Genomic DNA, 14,196 nt, shown 5'->3' with positions numbered 1-14,196 from the left:
TTCAAGTACATAAATGACAGTAACGACCATTTCAATTACCCAAGCAAAGATATACTAAGTGGCTATAAAATTTTATATTATTTTCAATTATGTGTCCTTAATCTTCCAATACTCCACTAACGCTGTTAGATAAATCATGAAAATTTGATACAGTTTAATGTTTTTACTTTAATTCATTATTAAAATGAATTTGTTGAAAACTATAAAACTGAAATAGAACTAGGAATGTGAAAAGGACCTGACGGAACTTTTGAAATAATATTTATTTCATATAAGAAGATCTACGAAAATTTACATATTAATAGAATGGAATCCATCTCTTCTTTAGACATTTCAATTGATTATATTTTCAAAACTATAGTAATCATTTATTTTGATTTATATATTGTTATTTTCATGTAACATAATTTTTAAGCTGAACTCAACATCAAAAGGCTTATTCTTGTACTACTCGCCGTCATTTCCAGAGGCATTAAGAGAATGTAATAAAAGACGTGCCTATTATATTGTTTTTGAAAGAATGTGCACACCTGGGCACTAAGGGAATAATTTAATCTAGTATTTTCGATAATGGCATTAAATAACAGAGCTACTTCAATATTTGAAAAGCTTTTTGCGTCCTGTCCTCGATATTTTTATTAATCCATTGATAGTCATCGCTGAGTTTCGCAATTAGTATTTCATTTGTAATAAAATTAAAAAGTTATGAATTAAATATGTTCTAATAACTAAATAAATTTCAAAAAAGAAAATAACTTTTTTGGTAAAAAAAGTAGAAAGAATTTATTTGTATTCGTCAATAAAACAAAAACAAACTCAAATTAAATAAAAATTCTTCTTGAAATATAAAACCAAAATTTATATTTCGTCTCTAAATGTTCACCTTTTCACTATCTTTTAATCTATCCAGTCATAGAATATTAGTAGAGTTGATATTTTATGGTCTTAGGAATAACAAATAAATTGAAATTAAACAAAAAAGAAGTACCAGGAAAAAAATGTTATCTAGAAATGAAATTCTAATTTTTCTTCATAAGCTAATCATTTTATAGCAGTGCACAAGCTTTTATATTCCCGTTCAGCAACCTCAGCAACTCAATGACGCGCTCACAGCTCCTTATCTTCGACAAAGCGCTGCGAAAACAAGAATAAAACCCTAAGGTGCAACTTTCCTTTTGAATGAATGAAGGAGTCCTTGACTGCGTTTTGCAATATAATGTCTGGCATTTTCATACAGAAACAAAATTTTAATTGTGATTGTTTTGAACTGCTCTCCTAAAGTTCCATAAAGTTTTGCCAGTACCGCTCTTCTTTTATTGTAGCACTGCCTTCAAATAAATTAATTGGAACCCCAGCTTACCTATCCCTTAGTGTTAATGTTTCTAAACATTTTCTTCTTCTTATCAGTTACGATTCATTCTATTCAATAATGAATTAACTTGTTTATTGCAAGCGTCAAAGTGCGACATTTTGTAGGAAAGTTGATAAAATTTGTGGGCACCTACCTTTTTCGTTTGCCAATTTCCAATATTTTGCTCTGATTACATAACCTATCATCTCAGTTTGACCATACAGTACTTTGATTTCTGCATCCGTTCTTCCTCTCCACTCTTTTAGCTCATGCACCCCACCGAAAATCCTTCCCACTACCTTTGTTTCTCATATATTTATCTTCTTTTTCTTTCTTGTTCATGATCCAACACTCACTGCTATACAGCACCGTTAGTTATATAACTGACGTAACTTGGAAGCTCTCGAAAAACCTTTTGACCTAGTGCTCCAAGCGTTTTGTTCTGTTTTGCCAGCCTTTTTTTTATTTCCTTTTCACTTACTTCGTTTTTCACTGTCACTTGCAGATTTTCGAACTGCTGGACTTTATAAAATCCATATATATTTTCTCATTAGCATTTGTAGTTTTTGAAATATATGTAGTTACTCTTTATTACGAATGATCATCTGTAAATAAAGTTATCCCGCAAAAGGTGCGTAATAATAATTATTCATCATCTACAGGTTACATATTATTACTATATGTAATTGCTTCTGGATTATTCTGTATTTAACACGTTTTTTCTGTGTGTATGACAGTTTATGTTCTTTGTACAGTAGATGTTTTACTGCCTGCTGTTGTGACAACCGACGACATAACATTTTATTGATACTTAACGTTTTTAGAACCTATCGATTTTTTTATGTTTAGCTCCACGATGGTTAAGGTGCACTAAACAAGATTTTTTACATAGACATAAATAAGTAGAGAGCTAATTCTAAGACTAAGTTTACTAGGGCACAATAATCGGTTATATAACAGGGAAGATGCAAATGTGATATTTATGATAATTTTATGATTAGAATGTTATAAAAATATAAAAACAATAATTAAAAAATTAAAATGACTTCAAACAAAATGTATTTAAAACCACCAATCCGCGGTGACGTCACTCCACGATAATTTATTTGAGGTTATGGTCGTAAAAATGGGAATATTAATTGCGTTCTGTAATAGAAATGGAACTTGAGTTCATCAAAGCGAACTCCAGGAATTTATCCAGAGTTAGTGCTAACATGTTTGTAACTTTTTGTCATTAGAACGCATTATACTTGTTTTATAAAAAATTTGAAAGTTTGTCTGTATTATAATAATCAATTTAAAAGAATAAATCAAAATTATACTGGTGAATTTTCATTGCGCTCAAGAACTTTTCAGTATTACTAATCTAGGTTTCAGTGGAATATTTCTATTTTGCCATTCTAAAGTTATGTGCTCATATTTTAAACTTTTATCGTATATTCGCCGACTGACGTCAAAATGATCTTCAAAACATCGAATCATGGTCTAGGGGGAATAATTGTCATTTCTCCCGCAGCTTGAAATCACTTTTTTAAAAGTCTTGGGTCAGAAGGTCCAGTCGGACAATTTACCCTAAAAGTTGAAAAAATATGCGCAAATATGAAAGCCAGCTATGAACATTTACGACAAGTGACAGACAGGAAAGACGTCATAGAAATCGTAGGTCCTTTTTCGCGCGAAAACTCTCAATATAAAACCGCATTTTTTTCTTCGCGGTCTATTTTGCATGGAATTCTTTAAAATGAAAACAAAATTAAAATATTGCTTGTTGTCAATTGAGATAATTTTTTGTTAGAATCAGCATAAAATTAAACGGACATTTTGTCACTTTCTCAATTATATTTTCACTAATTTTAACTAATATTTTTATCATTATATAACATTCTTATAATTTGTTGTACAGCGTACAAGGCAATATTTTAATACTTTGAAATATGACACGTTAAATTAAATATTTAATCAAGATTAGAATCACATTAATAAAGTTTATATTTAAACTGTCAGTTATATTTTATTTTTATTTATCACATACATTGTTCACCCCTTCTCATATGATATTACTCCAAACATATTTTCCGGATATCCGGTCACATACATATTTTTTTAGCTTAATTCAAGGCAGCTGCGAAATTCATAGGTCAATTCACATATTTCTTCTTTCCCTAGTTACCTGTTATATTGAATTGTAAACAAATCCAAATTATGACACAGAATCAAAAATGACCCTTCACAATTTTATTGAATACTTTTAGACAAAATGAAACATCGCAATTTTGCAAAGAAAATGTACATTTTCCAAAATACTAGTGTATTCATTCAAATGTTCTATTGCAATAAAAATTTCCATACAAATAATATTTCACATTTCAAAGTTTTTGATCATTGTAGAACTTTTAATTGGGCCAGTTTTTAGAATTATATAATGCTTCAAACTTGGCAACAATTTAAGAGGAACATTAAAGATATAGAAAATAATTCTACAGATTGATAGCCGAAAGGTTATTTCAGTTTTATATATATATATATATATATATATATATATATATATATGTATTTAAATGAACACATGGGATACATAAAGATTTCAAAAAATCTATTAATAGGCATTTTAATAAAATATCCTCAATTTTTTTGAAACAACATTGAGGTAAACTATAGGTAAATGTACTTGTATACGATATTAAAAAAAAATCACTAAATTTCTGTAGAAAAACGCGTTTAATCATAATAAATTCAATTAGATTCTTAATCGCTCTTTGATCAGACTACTTATTAAAACAAGAGCGAGTCCACATAAATAAGCAATAAAGTGAATTCTAAAAAATAGATTGAAAAAAAAATAAAACAAATTTTTAAAAAATTAAAATAAATATTGAACATAAAATCTTATTGTAATAATTTTTCAAATATTGCACCACTTTGAACAATTAAGTTCCCGGCTAGAAACTTTCTCATGAAGTTGTAATCGGCCTTAAAGTGTATACGTAACTTGTACTCAGATGAGGTGAACAATTGATATTTAAATTGGACGTCCCCAACTAATTAATCGAAATTGAAATGAAAGAAAAAGGTGGAAAAGCTACACATACCTAAAAACTTGACGTGACATTAACGAATATTTTCCAAATTCATGTTAATTGCTGAAAAAAATCTTCAGCTATAATATATTAATTAAAAAGGGAAATAAAGCTCACATTAACTGCATATTTAAGAAGTCGCAACGGATATAAAGTTGTAAAGTTAAAACAACAATAACATATGCCAAATAAAACTTAACTAAAGAGAGCCGAGATGGTTTCAGCCGTAATTGTAGTCTAAATTTGTGGAGATGTTGCCTTCGATGTGGTGTAGCTGTTTGATAATTTGTTACTTCAACCCGGAAATTACAGAGCCGCAAAAAAATGAGGAAACAAATAGAAATGACATAGAAAATGAGTAGGTAGAACAGATCTAGATGAAAAGAAGCTTATGCTCTAACATATGCAAAAACTAAGCTTATTTATTAAAAAGTTGACTAGCCAGAAATCTATTTTATTCGTTCTGTTCAGTGATTAACCTGTAATTCTACAACAGACTATTTTATAATAAAAGCTTTTTGAGATAAATATGCTTGATTTTGTTATTAAAATTACTTTCCAAAAAAGGACTACGATGTCACCTATAATTTAGTCCGTATAATTGTGCTAGTGGGTTTACAAACTTAGTTTCATCGATGAACAATGTTTTTCCAAATTCTAGTTTGCGTTTTATTTTCCATCATATTTTCACATTTCATCCGTTTGATAATATCTCTTGATGTACTGCCTTTCTACATTTGTTTTAATATTGATCGATTTGTTTCTAAGTAAAGGTAGGGTATATAAAGAGTTTAAATTTATTCAATTTCTTATTTCTTAGAACTTTTCATATATTAATGCTTCTATCTAAATGCTCTTGATTTTAGACCTTTGTTTCAAAATTAGTTTTTTTTAATAATTTTTGTAAGATTGATAAAAATTGATGTTCAATTTATCCAAAGAGTTTAATTTATATAATTGAACGATGATTTGGATGTAAGTTGGTTAAAGTGTTAAATTAAAATTTCTGTGTTGTGAAAACCGAAAATTGTTAAATAAAACAACTATTCATTGAAACAACAATAAATTTTACAATACAAGGTGATTCGTAACAGTTTAATATTATATTTGTATTTTTTGAAGTTATAAGTTTTTAATAGCATGGTCAAATGTAAAATAAAAGTAACTTCACTGAATTTTTGAATAATTAGAAACTTCATAATTTAATAATTGGTGGGTATACATTCTAAAATGGTAGCAGGTGCGTTTCTGAAAAGCTTCGTTACTATAATCTCGTTATGTTCAAGTAACCATTCTATAGTTAACTAATTTAATAAGATTTCGATATATATTATTTTGAAATAACGTATGAATATGTCAGTGGTTCATGACCGATTCTTTTAATACCGAGTTAAGAATTATCTGTTCAAGACTAGATAATCTATTTTTTTTGTATTCCGTAGATGTAGGGGTCAATATTTTTATCTAAGCTTTTTTGAGGTTAATAACTAAATTTTATTTATATTATTTAAAGGCAACAAGAATTATTTGATATATTTGCAGAATGACAAATTTATCTACAGATAAAATTTATTTTTTCTACGTTCGTTACAATATTCACGTTTGTTTCTCATTCATTTGCATTTATAAAGAATGTAATTTCTGAATCGGTCAAAAAGCGTGAAAAAAGTACCGTAGCTTTTGAGTTAAAAAAAGTGCCGTACGTGTCATTGTTCAACGCAATTATAAAATTGTTTTATCAAAATAGTGAGCTGTAAACGCTTTCTTTCTCATGTCACTTCGTTTCTCCTATAAACTGTCATACTTTTATTTCTTGATATTCCTTTAAGAAAATCCGTTTTGCGTCTAATTAAAAGGAGTGTAGTATTAATATTAGTGATGGAGAGTGATAGTGAAGAAAGTTTAAATTGCACACCAGAAGATGTTGTTGAATCGGCAACTGCAGCGACTATGAATTTTCTCCCTGAGAAATCCAGGAAACACTATTCAAAGGAATATATTTCTTTTTTGGAGTAGCGTACTAAAAAAGACATAAAACAGTTTCACTAGCTTACTTTGAAATTAAATACAAAATGTGGAAGTCTTCAACACTTTGATCAATTTATTCAAAACTAAAAGGCACCCTAATGGTAAATAACGACGTAGACATTAGTAAATACTTGAAACTCATTGTATATTTGAAAAATAAATCTGTTGGGTATAGACCCAAAAAATCTAAAACATTTGCCCGTGAAGAAATTAATAAGTTTCTGTTGCAAGCTCCAGACAATCAGTATCTCATGCATAAAGTATGACACAGTTGTACTTTTAATATTACTACATATTTCAAAATAAAAATTGATAAAAGTGTTGTCAAATTTTTTAAGTCTACTGACGTAGTTGTATGAATTTTTTTTTCACTCGTAGAAATTACAGTTCTATTCGTGAAAAAAATTATTACTTTACTTACTTGCATAAATAACTCGGTTAATAACCATTTGATTTTCCCAATAAATCACACTAGTTAACAAATTTTAAACCTTTTTTTTTGTCACACGAAAACTTTACCAAACTTTGAATGTACTATGGTCACCAAACAATAATATATCAATGAAAAAAATTACATAAATATTTCTTAGTGTACAAAAAGTAGCTATGATTTTCATGAATGTTTTGCTTCTGGTAGGTTCCTTTAAGTCTCCTACAATAATCTGCCAGCATCCCTGTACTTTTTTTCCCCTGATACTGCTTTTTCATTAAGGAAATGTTCTGATGAAATCTTTCGCCTAGTTCGTCAATCGCAGCACCCAAATTCTCGGGGAACAAATCCAAATCAGAGTACAGGATATTATAATTATATATAAAATTATGAGCTCGTTAATTGAGTCTTTGTATGGTTTCCTAGGAAAATTTGGACAACATTCTCAAAACATTTCCAAGCGACTCATTCCAGATCATTCAGCTCTTCTTCAAACTTTGTATCCTTCATTAGTTTCCCGTATTTATGGACCAATAAATATTTTCTCTTCAATTATTGCCTCGCTGGGTTTGAGAAATTTCTCTTTCAGATATAAGAATCCACTGGCATCTTTAGGAATAGCTTTTACAAAATTTTTCACAGGCCGATCTTTATATGCAACGGTGGTAAACGAATGTCGTCAGGGTTCATGCTTGGGCCATACTTTCTTTGTGTAACTTTTTCTGTCTCTGCTATCCCTTTCCCAAATGCAATATTTTGTGGAACCCAGCTGTATCCCAAGCAAACGAGGGATGATTTTGAAATCTCTACAAATTTTCCGAAAATGTTCACTGTATTTAATTTTTTCAAGAAGAAACTCCATGTTCTCTTAAGTCTCTTTCATATCAGGACCATAGGCAATCGGACATTTGTTTCCGTTGTATAGCAACAATGCTTTTAAGATAGTTTTTGAAGAGTCAATGAACAATCGCCAGTGACTTCAATATTCAAAATCCAATAAAATCATCACTACAGGAATTTTGTTACAATCTAAATCATCTGCTTTAGAAAAGTAATGTTTCATTTCATCAGCGTTATTATCGAATATTACATGGGTCCCTTCCACTTTGCGAAAACGATTGATTTAGGAAAAAGTATAGTTTGTGTTTTTTTCGGTCCCTTTATATTGAATTTGACCGCCATAAATTTGATATATAAAATTATTATTTTGAATTTCCGATTAGTGAGGAATATTTTTGTAAACTTTCTATTGCCACAACTCTCAGTAATAGGATGTAGCACGTTTTAAATGGATTCATAGAGACACCATCATGTTATTTCGGCCTGTTTCTAAACTCGCATTTTATATACAGCTGTATGACATATATAAAAAATAAAAAAACATTCTCACCGACATGGGCCGAATAAATTGTGAAATAATATCTCAATTGAATATCAATTTCATAATATTTTTAGCAGCTGTGGAAAAGAATAATTTAGAAATGTTCGTTACTATTTTTAGGTCATAACTATTTTTAAATTTAAACAGCATACGATTGATATATTGAACTTATGGATTGCCATTCTATCGTTATTAAGAAATTACGTTTTACCCTGATTTCCATTTTTTATATAAATGGCAGACAGCCTTAAAAACAATAGCATCAAAAATGATAAAATTAATAGTGGTAACTAGCTGTCGCAAGGCACTCTCCTGGATTCGTGACATTGGATTAAGACTCTACTGGGTACCACCTGGACACTACGAAGTGGACAGGTGCTCGAAGAGACCTTAAAAGTGCTATGGAATTGTTAAAAGATGTTATGGACACAGGAATCGGGATATATAGTCAAACATAAGTGATTGCACGACATCTAGAGCGATTTGGCCAAGGATCAATGGAAAGAAAACTAAAAAGAATGAAATACTCAATCCAGAAGTCTTTTAGTGATAACTAGAAATTGTACTGTTGGCACAGGACATCGGAAATGGGGAGTAACAACGAACAACTATTGCAAAGACTATCGAGCATCTGCTCTGCCGGAGAAATAACTTCAAATGCTAGGGGACGATAGATTGACTCGAACAATTTCAAAATTAGAAATAGGAAGAGGGGTGAAATGATTAAATATGAACTATAAGAAGAAAAAAGATAAGAAGGTGGTTAGTTAGTTAACTATGTTTCCAAATCTGCAAAGTAAAGAGTAACCCAATACGCCTCAGACATCTGAGGTCAATTTAGATCGTTGTTGCCTGTACTAACCTGACCTTTTGTATAATTCTTAACTTCATGTTGTTTCTAAGGAAATCGCTTAATCGTGTTCCAGTTGTTAAATTGATGTTTTGTTTATATATAATTTCATTAATTTTATAATTACTGATACCTACACTGACAATGACTATAATAAATCGTTTCCTTTGAGAATTTAACTCAACGAGTACTCCTCCTAAGTTTCCATTTTTGAAACTAGATATATGCACATTTTTGAGTTTGGAAAATACTGTAGATTCTTGTTTTTCGCTATTGTATCCTATAAAATGTATTATTGTAATTTTGAAGGGCTCGATATTGTATTAACTAATACAGTGATAAAAATGATTCTAGTATTTCAGATTAACATTGTTGTGACCCACGATGTAATTATTTAGCAAAACGATATCGTTGTAAAACTTTCCTTTGAACATTCCACGAGAAAATTAACGAAAAGTACATCTTCAAGTATTTTTAGGTTATATTGTTCTCATTTTAATCAGAGAAGTAGACACTCGTTCTACAGGAATAATATTTCTTTAATAATATTTCCTATAAGTTGACGACAAAAAAGAAAAATGTGAAAATATTAATTTGTTAGAAGTTTTCTTATTCATGAAAAGTTCAGTAAAAAGAATTAGATTCATTTTCCAATTTACTGTAATCATGTATTAAAGTATTTACTAAATGTTTTCTGATCTTTTTTACATAGAATATTTTTAGAATCATTAATTGAAAAAATATGCGCTTATGTTTTATTTAAATACCTCTATGTATTTTTTTGCCATGATGTTTCACTAGTATCAAACTTTACGCGTTATGGCTATCATAGGTAGGGCTGAGCAATTATCAAAAAATATAATCGATTATATAAAATAATAGATTATTTTCGATTAATCGATTGATTGAAAATAATCCAAAATAATGGATAAATCGGAAATAATCAATTTTCGATTATTCGAAAATCGGAAATAAAGCTTCAAAAAAGAAGGATTGTGGTTTGATTCCTACAATAAATAAGATAAAGAGCGAGTATACCACTAGGAACATACAGAAGACATTATGGTTTGATTCCCAATAAAAACAAACCAAACAATGAACCTACAGATTATATTTGAAAGTAAGATTCTGATACTGAATTATGTTGAGATAATTATTCAGAAAATAAATTTTTTAATCGTTAAATTGATATAATTTGATTATTTTAATGATTATACGAAAAATAGTGTGTATGCCATAGCCGCGAAACTTTTTAACGACCTCAAGATTATCTTGCTTCGGCCGCAAGCGGTCTCGGCGATAACTGTTCTTTTGGTAAGTTAAAAAGGTATTTCGCGGCCTAAGCATACAAATAACTATTTCAGTCTTTTACTTTGTAATAAAGCCACTTAAAAACTCTCTTTTAAATTCAATTAAACTGTACCAAAACCATTATGCATTTTTGAGAATGAAAATAGGCAAGAAACATTGTATTTTATAAAACCAAATTCTCACAGGATGTTGTCCACATCCATTAATCGATTATTTTTCGATTAATCGATTATTTTGCCCACCCCTAATCATAGGTTCAAAGGAACTTTTCTTTCTCCCACTCACTAACAATTCCATAATAATCCACATTATATGGTATTGACTTGTCTTTATATTGTAATGTTTTAAGATTTCTTCGAATAAATCGCAAATAAATATTGTAAATAGTTTGATTAATACACTTCGATGATCAAATATCAATCAACTGACAATACGATTTGAAAGTATATTTTTTATACGTTCCGATCGAATCAAATTGAATATGGCGCTCAGTCAGTTGCTATAGATTGATAAATTAGTATGACGGTGTGTTTTGTTTGATAAGGATTTTTTTTGCTTACTTGGAGTGATCGTATCCCCCTTCTCAAGTACATTTTTTGTATGCTAGACATTTTTTATTTAATTTAATTTTGTCATTCAAGTTTTATCTTACCGTTCACGGTGGTGTGCATTGGTTTTGTATTGCTATTGGTGATTATCGAATTTTTTCGGATTATCGTTACAATTAGTTCAACAGTAAGTCTTTTTATCGATTTTTTTTAATTATCTTATTTTATTCAATAGTTATGATTAATATTTGTTTTGCTTTTTTTGTAAACATTTTTTGAAATCTGCTATATAAACTAGTTTTTTTTTTAATTTTCGTGATTATCAACATATTTTGATTGATCTGCCATTTTAGTATATACACCGAAAATACCTCAAGGTGTAATATAATTTTAATCATTTTAAATTTTCTTGTTTTTTCCCCTAATTATATGTCCTGAATTTCTAGACCTTCCTTTTGGGTTTTTTTGTTTCCCTTACGATACTTTTCGTTTCTCATTCATTTTTTAAATGTTTCCGAACCAGCTAAGCTAATTTTTCAATTAATTTTGAAGTAAATCATGAGTGATCTGTTTTTTTGTCTATCGAATATCGTTTATTTATAACAAATATTGTAAATGGTCATATTGCATAAAGGCTTGAGTGAATTAATTAAAAAATAGTACTAACATATAAGTATATACTCATTCTTATCTGGAAGTATAATTGAAATCAGATATTCACTGTATTCTATTTCTTTTTCATATTTTCTCGTTGTTATTTGATTAACCCGTTAGTTAAAAAAGTGATCAATCTAGAAATTAGTGAAATCTCCTACAGGCTCATAAGATGAAGCTTTGGAGACCTGAAAAATGAACTGAAATCATTTTTTATTGGCTAAAAGCCACATTCAACACTATTCGATCCTTCAACCTCAAGAACATATGAAAATTTATGTAAAGTGGATAAATCTATTAGTTGAAAAAAGTGATTGATTAATCTATAAATTAGTAAAAGACTCGAAATCTCCTACAGGTTCATGAGATGAAGCTTTGGAGGCCTTAAAAATGAGCTTTCCTCTTGATGTGCCGTTAATCACTTGTGATTCGATTTTGGCCGCTAGAAGCCACACCATTTAACTTTTGGATCTTGCCTATACTAAAAAATTGTTCTACATAAAAACATTTTCACATCATACCTGACGTTCAGAAGGCCACGATAGAGTAAATGAAAATTATTCGAAAAGAACCCTTCCAGTCATGGATTCCACGCTGGGATAAGTGCATTCGTTACCGAAGACAGTACTTTGACATCGATTTAAATTCTATATTATCTTCTTACTGCACTCTATTTTACTTCGCCTGGTAGTTAACTAGATTCAATTATATTTCGAAAAGAGTTACTCAACACTTGATATTTTAAACAGTTCTAGGTAATTTTCTATATATTGAAAGTAAAGTATCTGTAATTGAAAATTTAAAATTCCTAGTGTACAACTATTTTTCAATTAATTATCATTAATGCTCCTGAAGTTATACAAGCAGTAAAATCTAATTATGTTGAAAAATTGAAAGAATGAAAATGAAACTGCTTGAAACCATGACGGTAGAGTATATAATGAAATTAAAAATTTTGATAAAGACCGAAGTAGTTTGAATCGGGAAATTTTTATCTGTTGTTTTCAACTGATTTTCTATCAAAAGAGATCTAAAACCAAGATAAATCATGAGGAAAAAAATAATATAAAAATGCCTAAGAATTAAAAAGTTTGAGAAAATTTAAAAAACTATATGTCGTCATCATCATCTTGGGACACACTGCCGGATTTTTAATTGAGATTACTGTTCTACAGTTTTGAAATAAATAACTAATTTGACCGAACAACGATATAAATAATCTGAAAACGAAGAGACAAACATTTATATCGCTGTGTTCACTTAGATACCTATTTAGTTTAATTTTGAACCATAATATACAAAATATACAAAATATACATTCACACACACTCTGTACATAATTTCTCTGTGGAAATCACTCTCGATTTTGTAGTGCTTGTGTTTTGATAGGTGGTTTGTCCTCCAATAGTAGACTCTGTACGTTGCTATGCGGCCGTATACCGTCTTCCTATCTCTTTTTTTCGTATCGCGACTCTTCTTTCACTCGTTACTTTATACGCTGTTGTCAGAACGCATCAGTTATCAATAAGCCCGAGAAAATCGGAATACTTTTATTCTTTTGTTCTTTCTTTTAAATATTATACCTAAGTGTTGTCGATGTGCCTTTTTAGAAAAAGCCATTCATACACATTTCATAATGTAAACACTATAAAAGATTCGTTGCCGTGGTTAGTATTTATAGAAATCTGTTAAGTTTTTTTAAATCTGAGTTGTGACCTACTTTTGCATATATTGGCAACGTTGCTTTTAGTAGTGCTTCTAGATATACAGGAGTTGGTAGCTTAGTTCGTATTTGATGAAATAAAATTGGCCCAGTCTTAATTTTTTAATAATTTTTGCGTTGTTAACTTCCGTTAACTTCCAAATAATTAAATTTCTGATAATAAAACTAGCAAAATTGTTCTTAACTATTTTTAGAAAAGAATAATTTATCATCGGTCTAGTGTATAGTGTGTTAAAAAATGCTGTGTTTTCTAGTATGAAAAATTTAACAGTATATTTTGTATTCACAATCTTTCATCACTAAAATTCTTTATTGACATAATATCAATATTAGTAATGATTTATTAAATGATATGATTTAGAAATTGTTTTATAAATGTTTAGAGACCATGTAAAATGTCATCTTATGTTTTAGTAATTACAATTCAATTTCAATTCAGTGTTATTGGTATTTAAATTTATTTATTAGATTTGAGACTATTATTTTCACTGTATATAACGTACTTATACTTGTTTTTAAATAAGACATTTTTATGCGTATGCATAATACCAATTCATAAATTCTTAAACAAAAGTGTTAATATTGCTAGAGAACGCCATAAACTGTCATTGTATAAGGTAACGTAACGTTTATTATCGTTGATCTATTAATATTTAATTTAATATTCATAAAATAGAGAATTGATACCATTTTCATGATGTATACGAGGACATTTTTTGCTGTTATACCTATTTTAATATCTTAGAAACCAGGCTTCAAACATGTCAGTAACTTCTGCTTTGAAGGTAACTGTAATTTGAAATATAAAAATATTGCATTTGCTATTAACAACCGTGTTGAAGG

General features: G+C 29.2%; 1 protein-coding gene across 2 annotated transcripts in view; it reads left to right on the top strand.

The window, feature by feature from the left end:
- LOC130897164 (phosphatidylinositol 3-kinase regulatory subunit gamma) overlaps positions 1-14,196 on the top strand; it is a 255,827-nt gene that overhangs the window by 223,416 nt on the left and 18,215 nt on the right. The window contains exon 1 of one of the 2 annotated variants that reach the window (XM_057805869.1): positions 11,082-11,163. The exons of the other annotated variant lie outside the window; for it this stretch is intronic. The gene's annotated coding sequence lies outside the window, so the exon portion shown is untranslated. Of the gene's footprint in view, positions 1-11,081; positions 11,164-14,196 lie in introns of those variants that run through there. 2 annotated transcript variants of the gene reach the window in all.

Source organism: Diorhabda carinulata, chromosome 1 (genome assembly GCF_026250575.1).
Source record: "Diorhabda carinulata isolate Delta chromosome 1, icDioCari1.1, whole genome shotgun sequence".
NCBI classification, from domain to species: domain Eukaryota; kingdom Metazoa; phylum Arthropoda; class Insecta; order Coleoptera; family Chrysomelidae; genus Diorhabda; species Diorhabda carinulata.
This window is presented reverse-complemented; position numbering and strand designations above follow the sequence as displayed.